At 34.8% G+C, this 15303-nt stretch overlaps 1 pseudogene; it reads left to right on the forward strand.

Moving 5' to 3' along the window:
- The first annotated feature begins 560 nt into the window (after positions 1 to 560).
- The window catches only part of LOC150021169 (DNA sliding clamp PCNA pseudogene), a 63609-nt pseudogene continuing 48866 nt past the window's right edge, over positions 561 to 15303 (forward strand).

Below are 15303 nucleotides of genomic sequence, written 5' to 3' on the forward strand. Positions count from 1 at the left end.
TAGAGAATAGCTAATGTATGCTCTAGGGTGTAATAACTCTAATAAGTACAAAATTGGTTGAGGTCAGAGAAAAAAGGTTGACATGGAAAAATTAGAAGGATTGGCTTAGGATTTGAGACTATTAGATGCACAGAATTAAAAGCAAGATTTTGCTGAGCATTGGTTTTGATGTAGAAGATGAAGAAAGAGTACTGAAGAAAAAGTAATAACACTATGCTAGATGGATTAAAAAGCTGTGTATAGAGTGGGACCAGCAGTGTGAAAAAAATTTTAAAAAGTATTATGATAAATAGCGTCTATAAAATAGCTAGTACCTGCATGAGTAGCTGTGAGCCATCATCATTCATAAAGATCCTGTACCTTAGTATTTTATTGCTGCAAAGAAGGAAACTAGTCTTATCTTATTACCTTAAAAATGAGGGAACAGAGGCTCAAGTAGATGTAACTGTCAGTATCACAGAGCTAGTTCAAAGTGGCAGAACTAATAGAATTCTAACACTTTGTTTTCTGTTCATTTCAGTGCCAAGCTAACTCTCCACATCCCTAGCTTGAGAGGTAGAATGGTGTCATGGTTAATAGCATTTGTTCTCAGAGAAGACAACCTGAACTCAAATCCTGAATATGTTAAAGATGATGGTAAGGAATCTATTTAGAAAATAAAATATAGCAACTAATTTTTAAATGAATAATGGAAACAAAAAGCTACCAAACAGAAGCATTTAATCAGTAGTGGTAGCAGATGAAGTAATTTCTTAATGTTGCATTTTTAATAACAATTGGGTTCAGGAAAAATACAAACTATATCCTGGAGCATCTTTCTATGATGGGGATGATTATGAAGGGATTCTCAAACAGAAAGTCCAGGTAAGTGGTCAGAAAGGAAGATTAGCAAAAAAGCTCTATATCTTTGGGTAGCTGGAGGGATGATATTTAAAAAGCATATGAGCTGTTGATAGATAAAATGAATCATAGCAAGGGAACAGTTTCAGCCTCAGTATGTAGAAAGAAACGAACTGGAAACCATAGCATAATATTCAAGTACTCAAATGAAAAATCATTAGCCCTAAATAGACTGATAAGGGCCAATGGAATTCAGATGAAACCTCTCAGTGTCAGCACTAACTTCTTGAGAGCACCTAAAAGTAAAATGTATTTAAAAAGCTAAGCTCGGTGACAACCTTTCTCTGGATACAGCTTCGTGAGAGTGGCTTTTTGAATGGGTGGAACAATTGGCTGACTCTAACTGAACAAGACTCTGCATGATTTTGGTGTAGGAGCTGCATCAGTGAATCACAAAATGCAGTTAAGGAATTAACTGTTTATGTTGCAGGGTACTAAGAATTTTTGTATTTGGCTACATAACATATTCCTTTCCACAGGAGGTAGTTATGACAAATTAGAAGTCTAAAAATTTTCTGATGGTGTAAAGGCTCAGCTGTCACTGGGGAGACAGTGATCAGATTTCATAGCTGCTTGGTCCCGTGGCGCCACAGAGAGCTCCATATGGTCACCCAAATGTTCCAGCTAAATCCACTGAAAATTTCCAGGCTGAGTTTTACTTGAAAAGAATAAAACTCTTCTGGTATGAATTTATCATTATAGGCCTACAAAGAGAAAGAGTCTAGTTAACTGGCTACAGTTTTTCTTAGACTGGAAGAAAATAATCCACTTAAGAACAACTTTGTAAGCTGACATGTAGTCTTCATGATAAGCAAATAATAGTGCATTCCTGGGAACTCCACATAATTTTCTTTATATCAGTTGTAATACAACCTAAGAATGGTGAACTTTTTAATAGATGTATAGTGAATAATTAAAATCTGTGGGAATACTTACTTGTACTATAATAATTTTATAAACCACTATTCTCTCATTCCCCCAGACAACCATCTCTTCTAAATTGTTAATGTAATTACTAAGTGCCAGGACACTTGTATGCATGTCAGAAATGTCAGTTAAGTCTTACCCAATAACAAATGACTAATGCATAATTGATTGAGTCTTAAATGGCTATGTCCTTGGATATATTTCATATAAGTAATTTGCTTAGAAACACATCTGGTTCATGAAAGCAACAACTGTTTTAAAGAAGGTCAGCTCTAGATTTTAAAGTTAAAGGAAGGGTACAATAATCTTGTCACAGTTCTGTACTGAATCAAAAAACTTTTAGTTTTGTAATTCTATTTTGGGTTTCATGATATAAAGAATATGACAAAAATCTTCCTCTAAAACTTGTAAATATTGAGAATATAAGCAAAAAAATCAAATATCCCTTCATAAAACTTTTTTTACCAAAAATAACTGATGTACCTGATTTTTATAATATACATTGAAATCTAATAGGTTGAGTATTTGTTTTTAATGAAATATAAATGCAAGTATTTGGCATTTCAAAATGGAAATATTAGTGAGAGTGCTTCAAACACTTAATTTATATTAATTGAAATTAGTTTACTATTAATTCTTAATCCTGTATACCTTAGATAGTTATTAATACTTCTTGTGGTGGTTATAAGCTTATAAAATTTGATAAATATTATTTTATTATATCTTACATTTTATGTTTCTTTGATAGAAACAAAATATGATTTTTGAAATACAATGTAAATTTTATTCTCTTGGTATACAAAGAAAGGCACTGTGGAGAAAATACATTTTCAAACCCCTACAGTAAATAGCCAAGTATCTTTAACTTTACATTTCACCTTGCAGCATACTCAAAATGTTTAATTATTTGAGGATTAATGGAGGTAGTTTATAATTAAGCTGAAGTATGAACTGATGTCATCATCTCAGTATGATGATATACATTTTTATGCCAAAGCACCTGTTGTTTTGGAAGGAAGCAGCTGATATCATTATCTGCGCAGCCAGATAGCCCTGTTTCCTGCTGCTTAAAAAATTATCCTAAGGGTTACCTAAGTTGGAGTAATTCAGCATTTATGTTTTCATACCCAGAATAGGACAGAATGGAAAAAAATGACTTCTTTAGCAATCAAAGGAAGGCAAGGTGAGAGATATGCTGAGAAAAAGAAAGATGGAGAAAGGGAGAGAGCATCAATGTAGGAGATTGCTGCTTGCTTCTGGGATGGCCTTCCTACTTCTTCTAAGAACATGTGGATCTTGCAGAAGAATAGAACAATAGAAGCACCTAGTTAATTTTATTAATGTAATAAATAAAATTTTACATTGTTGGAGGAAGTGGAGAGCAAGATAAAATTTTATGCTTTATCACAAAATATAACATTACTATGTTCTAAATACTAATATAAATGTGTCTATTTCAAAATTTTGTATACAGAGAATCAATGACAAAATTCAAGGGACCCAAATTTTCATTTTCCCCTATTAGACCCCCTGCCCCTGATTTCTTTTTTTTTAGTTTATTGGCTGGCTGGTTGGTCTTTTATTATATATTAATTAGAAATGAAGGTGAAGGCTTAAGTAACATAAACACAAGTTGTTTTGTAAATATATTAATAAATATACTCACCTGACCTGTCCCTGGCCTCATCCTGAAATCTTTAAGCATGAGACAATTCTACAGTCTCCCACACTGCCAAATCAATATTCTAAATATAATTGGGACCTTGTGTGTTGCTCCTACACTCTTTTATAAGAAGCTGTTGCCTACTCGGTGTTCTCATTTATTAAACATAAGTTCTTCCCAACTTAGTTTTTCCTTTTTTTTTATTTCCATTGCGACCTATAGCCCCAATCAATACTACTTAACTGCCATGTGTTTTCTATATTGTCTTATTTTTTCCTCCTCATAGGCTTCCTCACATAACATCTATTGACACTAGTTATTATTTACTCATAGATCATAGCTGTTTTTTATTGAGATAAATTTTATTTCTATAAAAATCTCACTTGAGAAAGTTGAGCTTTACAGAGTTAAAACAACTTTCCCATAGTCACACAGTTAGTAAATGGTTGAACTGATACTCAACCTTTGTCTGCAATATTCAAAGATTATGTTATGAATCTTATGTTATTTTAAATTAATCTTTTTCTTAAGCACTCTTACTATTCCTTTCTTTAACTGAAACTGATTTGTCTCTGAGGATCATAGTTCCTTACAAAACTTCTGTTAGGATATACTCACTGTTTTCACTGGTTGTATTCACTGGGGTAACTACCTCTAGCTGCCTAACAATCCAGGAAATATAGTGGATTAATAAAAGTTTACTTCTCACTCATGTCACAATTGAATCCTTAATTATAGAAGTAGTTTGGGAAAGTTTTTGAGGTGAACACTTCTCCAAGTGATAATTCAGGGATACTATCTCTTTCCATCCAATGGTGCATCTCAGTTTATGAGCAAGGATATTACATGCAGCATTGTTAGCAGTGGCAAAATATTGAAAACAACCTAAATGGTCAACATATACTGGAAAAATTAAATATACAATATTGTACTATATATGGAAAGAATAATAAAGCTTTTAATACAATTATATAGAAAAATGTTCCAATACATTGCAAAGTTAAAAAAAATAAGGTTCAGAAGAGTGTCCATCATAAATTACTCTGTTTAGGAATGTGTGTGTGTGTGTGTGTGTGTGTGTGTGTGTGTGTTCATTCTCTGGAAGAAAACACAAGAAACTGGTGACAATGTATGTCACTACTGGGGGAAATGGGTAAATAGGAAATTAAGTGGAGAAGTTATTTGTTTCACCCCATATCAATTTATACTACTACATAGTACCATATATGTGTACTACTTATTTAAAATAATAAACAAGCAACTAATAGAAATAATATTGTAAAGCAGCCCAAATCAAAAATATTGGAGATTCTGAAGCTACCAGAGCAAAACTTCTATCTTATCACAGAATATTGCCCTCCCTATAAGAATAGCTTTTTACCAAGGTTGTTAGAAAAGGTTCCATGTTCCAATATAATACAGTGGGCTTATGTATGTATCACCTTGTTTGCAATTGGAAAAGCAGGAATAATTCAGAGTCCTTAAAATAGAATGGAATCAAAACTAAGATTTGGTTTTACACTTGAGAAAAAACATTGAGAAGCCAAGTAAGTGACAGTGAGTTACCCTGGAGATTAGCAACAGCTGGAAGCCACGACCTCTTGAGCTGGTGGAGGGAAAAGACCACTTTTCAGCATCAAGAGTCACCAATCAGAAGCTGAAACTGTCAAATGGGAGTCGGGGCCAGTGCTGCTAGAGATGTTGTCTGAGTTAGAGGGGGAGAAACATTTTCATCTCTCTCCCTTTCTTCAGCCCCATGTCTACTAAGCATGCCTTTCACTAGCTGAATCCAGCCAGAAATCAGCTCCCAGGGGAGCTTGGAAATTGAAACATTCAGGAATCACTCCACCTGAAATACAAAACAGAACTGGATCTGAAGAAAAACAAACTTGGGGCCAGTGAGCTCTTCCTTTTTATTACTCAGCAAAAGTTTGCATTATGTGCCGATATATAAATCACATATAATGATGTCACATTTCTGCCTAATATATGGCTATCATCTATTATACAAACTGAAATGCTCTTTCTCTGCATCCAACAATGTATCTTTCTTACTTCCAGGATCTACAGGAAATTTCTAATCCTGCCCCATCAGGTCCAGATGTTGCACCTTATGCAGTCTGGAGACATATGAAATGAAACTGTAAAGTTAGGCACCATTAACACTCTGAGGATACAAAAAATACATGAGGAGGGGGAAATAATTGACATATACACAGACAGACAAACACACAAGCATGCACAGCTGTTAGAGTGCTCAGCTCTGGAAATGGCTATGAGGGCTTCGTTGATGTTTATCCATTTCTCTTCCCACTATTAATTCCATGTTACCTTTACTCTCAGATCATCTGCTCTGGATGTTTTTACATTGAGATATGTTCAAAACCTTAATTCCAGAAGGCTTTGAATCTCCAATGGTTTTGCCTTTATGAGGCTGGCCTTTATTATCAGTCGGGATGTAATGAATTTCTGGGAATCCCATGTGTTTCAACTGTATTATTTCTTGTTCTTGTTGTATAGCAGCAACTCAATATTCCCTTGATAATTTGTAAGAGTCACCTCTACTAATATCATAACCTCTTCACTGCCTTTTATTTCAAGGGCATGAAGAGTCATGTTTCTAAAAATAGTCAGGTGGTAGTTTCAACTTTCAGTTTAATTGTGTCACATAGTAGACACTTGAACAAGGTTGCAGGAACTGAAAGAAAAATGTCTGTAGTGGCTTATGTGTAACAGTGAGAGGGACTCTTTTCACTTCAACTTCTTGTATTCAGGATCTGTGAATTCTGGCTATGAGAGACCTATCATCACCTGACTGTGACTGATTCAAAGTATATACTACATACTGTAGGAGAACACCTCAACTTTAGTTGGTCTCCCATCAAATATTATTGCTGTCCTCAGGCTTTTTTCCCTTCTTTCAGGCCCACTGCTTCGGGTGATGAAGTTTATGACTAGATCAGAGAAATCCATGGAGTCAGTCCATTGCTGCATTTCTCTTGCAGCAAAATATGTTTTTCAGTCAGAATTAATGTTATGTAGGAAAGATGACACCATTATGCATAGGGGAATTCTACAAGTCCATGGGTGGTTATGATGACAGAAGCATATGGGTATGGAAGACAAATTCATAATAAGAATAGATATTTAATCCAACAGCTCACTTCTGAGTATATATTCCAAAATAACTAAAATCAGCATCTAAAAGAAATATATGCAGTTGCACATTCATTGTAGCATTACCTATCATAGCCAAGGTATGGAAACAAGCTAAATGTCCATTAATGGAAAAATGGATGAAGAAAGTGTGGTATATACATAAAATAAAATATTATGCAGCCCTGAAAAAATAAATGTAATCATATATTACAACCTTAATGAATGAACCTGAATGACAATATGAAAAATTACAGTGATGAAAAATTACTTTCTCAATAGAAGAGGTCCAATGTCATTTACCTACAACAGGTAGACTGACCAGTATTTCTAGAGAATGGTCTTGTATTGGATGTTCAATATGGGCATCTACGGTTCAGAAATTGAACAGTAGTCAGAGACAACAGTGAGTCCAATCTTGATGAGGCAGTCTATGTTGTTGAGATCATACATCACCTACATCTCTGCTGATATGGCCATTTTTATCATGGGACCATTGAAAAACATACAAATCAACAAGCAAACTCAGAATGGATGAGAAAGTGGGCTGCTAGCTCTGTAGCCAGCTATCTTGTGCACATAATTAGTGAGCTCCTCCTCTTCAGTGAATGCTCTTCAGTGGACGCACATGTCCATATGGCAAAGTCTGTTTATATAATGTCCCTCAACCTGCTTTCTATCAATCTTCCAATATTGTTTGTTTCAAGTCCTTGACCAGCAAGGACAAATATTAATCACTGTCATGAGCCAAAGGAGAACTTCACCTAAAACCATCTCTCTCATTACACAGAAAAATGGATAGCCAGATGCACTGTGCAAAGTCTTAATCCTGAGAACTTTGACTTTCACCACCATCCCCCAGGTTCACCTCTATGTGGGATTGTAATGTATTAGCAGTCCATGTCCAGGCTGACTTAGCACATTGTGCAAATTCTGTGTAAACCAGAACCAAGCATTTCTTCTTCAATCAACTGGTCATAGAAAACCCATGTGAGACCATAATTGTTGCTTGATAGGGGAGCAGCAACACAGCAGAAGTGTGTCATACAAGTACAAATCACCTTCTCATGCTACTGTGTCTTTAGGATCTGCTCAAGCCAACTTTATATATGAATTCAATTTCTTTTTTTAAAAAACTTTTGTATTTTTTCCATTATCATTTAATCCTTTTACACCCTTATGCCCCCAACAATCTCCACACTGTTGTCCATATGCATGAGTCCTTTTTCCTTTTTGCTCAATCCTTCTCCCCCTTAAACTCCTCCCCCCAACTTAGCTGTCCTCCTGCTCTCTATAAGTTTGTCTCATATGCTAAGTGAATAAGCCAGTCAGAGAAAGACAAATACCAAATGATTTCACTCATATGTGGAATCTAATGAACAAACTGAACTAAAAGGGAAAATAGAGACCAATTCTATTTCATAATGCACTGCCACTGCAGATGTTCAAACTTAATATTAGACACTTTTTGAGTTTTTATATTCGAGTTAAATTAAATTCTACAATTTGTGTGCTTGGATTTGGGGCCTGATCCTCTGTCACAACTTTTCTGCTACTATAGATTAGATATTATTTTAAAGTGCCCATAGTAGCTCTTTGGTTCTCAAGTCATAATATGAACTCAAAACCTGGAGCCTATAATTTTCTTTCTTTAAGTTTTTCAAACTCCATTCCAAAGACAATGTTTGAAACCATCATTACTACCATACTAGTAAGGAGCAGTTTCTACAATAGTTGTTTACCCAAAAACTTGCTATTGACTGGCACTTCATTCCAAGAAATAATAGGCTTATTTGAGTAATCTAAGATTCTGTGTGTCAGGTATTAGTGTTACCTCATTTTCCAACTGCAAGAGGGTTATAATTATATTCACATTCAAATAAAAAAGGAACCCAATTCTGTAAACCCATCTTGAAAGCTTATCACTTGGGGTAACTCCTAATAAAAAGAAGATTGTTAATCAGGGTATAATCAAGAAAATAAAACCATTCATAGTTATAAACAGAGAAAATATAAGGCACTGAAGTGGTTACAAAGGTGGTAGAAGAGGCTGAGGTTTTAACCAGGGAGTGCTGACTCATCAGTGCTGTCAACACTCTGGTAACTATGTGACACACAGAGATTCAAACTCACCCAGAATATAAGACACTATTCAAAACAACTGCTACTATGTGACACACAGAGCCAAACTCACCCAGAATACTAGATACTATTCAAGAGGATTTGATATAATGAATAAGAGAGAAGGGAATCTTCTGTACTGGGACAAAGACACACATAAAATCCCCCATTGGAAAGTAAAAATGCTTATATCCTGTATAGAGAAATCTAATATATAATTTCTAACATATCATCCAACATGGTACATCTTTGAAAATAATAAGGATACCATTAACAATTATACCAGGACAGCGGGAAAAAAATGAGCTCGTTTAAGTAAACCAGTATACACTGTCTCCTAGTTATAAAGGACATTTTTCAGATAATTTGGGAAATATGAGGGTAGTCTGTACATTAAAAAATGTTATTGAATTGTTTTAATTTTCTTAGGGGTGATAGTATCATTCTTATAGAGGGAAATGTCCTTGTTTTTTGGAAGAAATACTTACACTGAAGTGTTTAAAGTATCACAATGCATTTTCTGCCTTCTTTTGGATAGTTTGACAAAAGAAAAGTGTAACAATAAAAATTAACAATTTCCCCCTCTCAGACTTAAGACCCTTCATAATCTAATAAAAGACAATGGGCGAAGGTCTTGTGCTCCTCTAGCTGCTTCAAGCTGGGCATGGTCGTCGTCCTACCTACCCTTGGGTCCAAAAATCCCTAATAAGAGTGGGAGGGTTGAGGGGAGGGTGGCCTTCCCATATGGGGAAGGATCTTGCAGACTCCAGGTCAGGTGGCTGTCCCCAGACAATGGTGTGCTTGGTTTAACAGGCTGGCATCCTTGTTATATTCTGGGGACAACAGATTTGGTAACAGGGTTAAAAGACATCATTCAATCCATAACCACTAGATAACAGAAGGCAGGGATTAATTTTTCAATATCCCACATTAGGGGGAAAAAAAGGCTTCTTTGGAGGAAGTTGTATAAATTAATTAATTGATTTTTAAAATTATATAGGAAAGGGTGAAGCCAAGAAACTTATATGCACAACCCATGGACATGAACTAAGGGTGCTGGTATTGCTGGGGAGTTGGAGAGGTTGGGCAGAGGGGAGCAAAGGGGAAAAAATTGAAACTATTGTAACAACATAATCAATAAAATATACTTTTAAAAAGTGTTTGTGTGTAGAAAGAGACAGAGTGGTAGAGCTAGTGCAATATATAAATAGTAAATTAAGGTAAGAGGCTATATGTTTTCATTGTACTATCCTTTTAACTTTTTCAGAGGTTAAGCATTGATCCTCACCTCCCCCTCAAATGTCAATTATTGGGAAAAAGAGGAAAATAAAAATAGATAATAAACATTAGACTATGTGCTTGGGAAGAACAAGAGAAATATCACTGATTCTTAATTCTCTACTACACCCCCAGTGATTCAGGTTTAATTGGTGTAGAATGAGATCAGGACCAATATATGTTAATAGCTATCAAACAGGTTTGTGAACCACTAGCTCTGATAATTAATTATGTGCTGGTAAGTCTTAGATCATAGTGCTCTTCTCTTCTATTCTACATACAGTCCTGCAATTCTGATGGATACCTTCATCTGTAGAGTTGTCTGGCCCCTCAAACAGAAAATGCCTCAAGACATAGTGATTATTTTTCTTTACCATCCTCATTGCTTCCTAACAGTCTCTTTTCATTGTTTTACTATTTTTTACTAATGGAACCTACATTCTCCCAAATATCTGAACTAAAATGCATGGAGTCATTATCCTTGCCCCTCCTATTAAATCAGAATCGGTGCTACCATGTCCCCATTGTCATCTTTATTATCATCAGGAAAAACCTCATTGTCTCTCTCACTGTATCATTACAAGAGCCTCATTGATTCTCACTTCTATTATAGCCCCTTCTCCAATCAATCATATGCACTGCGCCCAGAGTAAACTTACAAAACTATGCTTCAGTAAAAGAGAACTTTTAATTATTTTATAATTCCTGCTAAATTGAATGAAAATTTTCTTCCTGACACTTAAATTCTCCATTGTTTTCTCTCAACTAAGTATTGCAGGCTTTTCCCATATTACCTGCCTCATATTTTAGTTACAATCTAGACCTGCCTTTTCATGATCCAAACTCATATTGAAATTGTTCCTTACACACTAACATTCTCCTCTATAACTTATTCAAAGACAAGCATGTTCCTTCCTACAAAAAGCCTCTATTATCTCTGTTTTTATGAATCCCCAGAAGATGTCATTTACATTAAACCCACTTTTCACCTCTAATATTAGAAAGCCTAGGTCTTGCATAAAGAAAACCCCTAGGTAGTTTCTTCACCCTACCCTTTCTTGTATCTCTATTTCTACTTTTTACTTACTCATTTTGGAGATGTGATGAGTTACAGTTTACTTGCAATTTCCCAAGTTGGTCTTTATTTTCCAGACTTCCTTATCTGATCTTTCCAATACTAACAAATAATTAACCTGGAGAAAACTGCCAAAATGTACTTTCAGTTGGGTATATTCCTGGACATCTCTTCTACTTGTATCTCATTAGGCCTGCTAGTTTTCTAAAATTTTTATCTCTTCTGGACATTTTCTTCCTTTAATTATAATTACTCAATCTTTCTCTCCAGTATCTATAAGTTTATTAAGAACAGAGAATACCTTTATCATTTCTACATCTTTTGCAACACTTAAATGTCTACACAGATTTTTTGTTCAATAAATGTATGCTCCCTGAATTGAACAAGAGTTTTTAGCATTCTATACAAATCATTTTGCTATGCTTTAAAGAAATTACTAAAAATTAGGATTATTTTTATTATTCTTTTGTAAAACAAAGTAAAATGTTTTCATATGAAATCACACTTGGTGAGTTACAGCTAAATTCTGCACTAGTGAAATAAACTCTAGATCATGGGAAGAATAAGTTGTAGAAATTGTTGGGAAGGCAGAATGAAAGGTTAAAAAGTGACTGGTAAATGAGAAATAATGCTTTTTTTTATTAGATTTAACTAGCTTGAAATTGATATTGATGAATGTTCCAAAATAGTACACATAAAGCTGTAATATTACCTTGAAATTCTAATGGCAATGATGAACTAAGTTAAATGTTTGTCACTTTTTATACCTTTGGATAGGATAAAATTACTATCTTATACTAAAGTGCAATTGAAAAAGAATATACCTTCCCATGTTAAATTCACTGTATGTGAAAATATAATATGTAATGAACATCTGCATAATATAATTACGTAAACAGCTGCTAACTACAGATATGTTATTGTGTTTCAAAACTTAATGCTGTGATGGTTTAATATGCACAGGAAAGGAGAAAGAGAATGGCTGCACTGTTTTATCTCAGAGTAAAAAGAGAAGTATAGTTTTCTGTAGGGTTTTAAGGTTGTAAAATAGGGGTTTTTTGACAGCACAATTATTCTTAACATTTTACACTTCCACTTAAAATAAAGCGACTTCTATTTTTTATCTTCTAGCCATTTTGACGATTTAATTGAACAAGATGTCAAAAAAAATTTAAAACTTTCACAGAATCCCAAATGCAAGGTAGAAAGCTGCAAAATGGGGGTGGGGGAGCTGTGGTATAGACCAAAGAGGAAATCGATGATTAAAAATATTTTTATCTCAATCACATCTCATGATGTAAAAGACAATTTTAAAAATAAATGGTGTAGTGATGACCAGCAGGAAGGAGAAGATGGGTCTGGGTGGAGGCAGGCAAAGGAGGACATCTGTAATAGTGTCAAGAATAAAATAAATAAATATAATTAAAAAACAAAAACAAAAAAAAATGAAAACCTCCATTGTAGACATCAAAAGAAATAAAATTATTTTATCTAAACAAATTTGTTATAGGAATGGGATATGTAAAATAAAAGAACATTTAACAGAGATCATGTAGGAAATAATAAAATTATCCTAAAATGAATGATTTTTTTTGTTTTTTGTAGTTTTTTTGTTTGCTTGGTTTTCAATTATATATTATTGTTTATACTATTACAGTTATCCTCATTATTTTTTCCCTTTGCCCACTTTTACCTAGCCCCATCCCCCTCAGGCAATTCCCACCCCATTGTCTGTCAATGGGTCATACATATATGTTCTTTGACTAACCCCTTCACCTTCTTTTATCCAGTCCCTCCCTTCTACCTCCCCTCTGACACCTGTCAACCTGTTCCATGTGTCTATGCTTCTGTTTGTGTTTTGTTCATTTGTTTATTTTATTCATTAGATCTCACATATAAATGAGATCATATGGTATTTGTCTTTCACTGATTCCTTTATTCACTTAGCATAATAGTCTTCAGGTCTATCCATGCTGTCTCAAAAGGTAAGAGTTCCTTATTTTTTTTCTGATGTGTAGTACTCCATTGTGTAAATGTACCACAGTTTTTAATCCACTTATCTACTGATGGACACTTGGGCTTTTCCAGATCTTGAATATTGTAAATAGCACTGCTATGAACATAGAGATGCATATATTCTTTTGAATTAGTGTTTTGGGATTGTTAGGATATATTCCCAGAAGTGGGATCACTGGGACAAAAGACAGTTTCATTTTTAATTACTGAAGGAAACTCTACACTGTTTTCCACAGAGGCTGTACCAGTCTGCATTCCCACCAATAGTGCACTAGGGTTCCCTTTTCCTCACATTCTCATCGGCACTTGTTGTTTGTTGATTTATTGATGGTAACCATTCTCGTAGGTGTGAGGTAATATAACATTGTGGTTTTAGTTGGCATGTCTGTAATGATTTGTGATGTTGAGCATTTTTTCATATGTCTATGGGCCATCTGTATGTCCTCTTTGGAGAACAGTCTATTCAGGTCCTTTGTCAATGTTTTAATTGAATTTTTGTCTTCCTGTTGTTGAGTTGTTTAATTTCTGTATATAGTTTGGAAATTAAACCTTTTTTGGATATATCATTGGCAAATATATTCTCCCATACAGTGGGTTCCCTTTGGCTGTGCAGAAGCATTTTAATCTGATGTGGTCCCAAAGATATCATGGTACCTGACTTAAAATTATACTACAGAGCTATGATAATCAAAATAGCTTGGTATTGGCAGAAGAACAGACATGCTGTAATAAAATAGAATTGAGAGCCAAGAAATAAAACTGCACATGTGTGGGAAAACAAATTTTGACAAAGGTTCAAAAAACATGCAATGGAGAAAATAAAGCCCTCTTCAATAAATGATGCTGGAAAAATTGCACATGCAAAAGAATAAAACAAGATTACATTTTGTCCCCACATACAAAAATTAATTCAAAATGGACTGAAGACCTAAATATAAGATCTGAAACAATAAATTATATAGAAGAAAACATAGATACTAAATTTATGGATATCGGTCTTAGAGAGGATTTTATGAATTTTAACCAAAAGCAAAATTAACGAATGGGACTATATCAAACTATAAAGCTTCTGCACAACAAAAGAAACTGCCAGCCCAACAAAAAGGCAACCAACTGAATAGGAAATGATATTTGCAAACAACAGCTTAGACAAGGGGTTAGTATCCAAAACATATAAAGAACTCATACAACTCAACACCAAACAAACAATCCAATTTAAAAATGAATGGAGGACCTAAACAGGTACTTCTTCCAAGAGGCATACAAATGGCCATCAGATATATGAAAAGATACTCAACTTCACTAGCTATTAAAGAAATGCAAATCAAAACTACAATGAGATATCACCTAACACCTATTAGAATGGCTATTAATCAAGGCCTGTAATAAGAAGCATTGGAGAGGTTGTGGAGAAAAAGGAACCTTTATTTACTACTGGTGGGAATGTAAACTGGTACAGCTACTATAAAAAAACTCTATTAAGGTTCATGAAAAAATAAGAATAGAGTTACCACATGACACAGCAACCCCTCTTCTGGGTATCTATCCCCCAAATTTGAAAACATGTATTGCAAAGATATATGCACTCCTATGTTCATTGCAGCATTATTCACAGTGGCCAAGACATGGAAACAACCAAAGTTTTTTTTTTCTCTTTCTTTCTTTGTGATAGATGATTATGTTATCAGTGAAAGTGTGGTTCTTGGTGTCTAAAAATAAAAGAATTTCCTGAGACCCACACAGGAGAATGTGTCTCTGTGGTATAGTTTATTGGTGGTGTACAATTAAGGGTGTTTCCTTTCTGACTTCCCAATGTCCAATCTCCATCTGTCTCACCACAGAAAAAAGTCCAATCTTGTTTTCTATAGAGCCAGGATGAAAGCCACTACCCAGAATTTATGCCCCCTGTTCAAGCTTATTCCAGTCCAGCATTCAGCCAGCCTTGCATGTGTTTCTAGATGCAGTCCATTTCACGCTCCTTCCTGGAGTCTGTTTGCGGAGTTGCATAGCCATGGGCCACGTGGCTGCTAGGGCCACATGGCCATGAAAAGAACAGGCTAGTGCACTGTGCCAATGCAGGTTATGAGCAAGAGAGAGAAGGATCTCTTTTGTTCCCCTGGGATTATATTAGCTTGGGCTTGGGTTGAAGGCCTTTTCAAAAGAACAA

The sequence above is a fragment of the Furipterus horrens genome, unplaced genomic scaffold (assembly GCF_987537825.1).
Source record: "Furipterus horrens unplaced genomic scaffold, mFurHor1.1.pri manual_scaffold_1, whole genome shotgun sequence".
Classification (NCBI taxonomy): Eukaryota; Metazoa; Chordata; class Mammalia; order Chiroptera; family Furipteridae; genus Furipterus; species Furipterus horrens.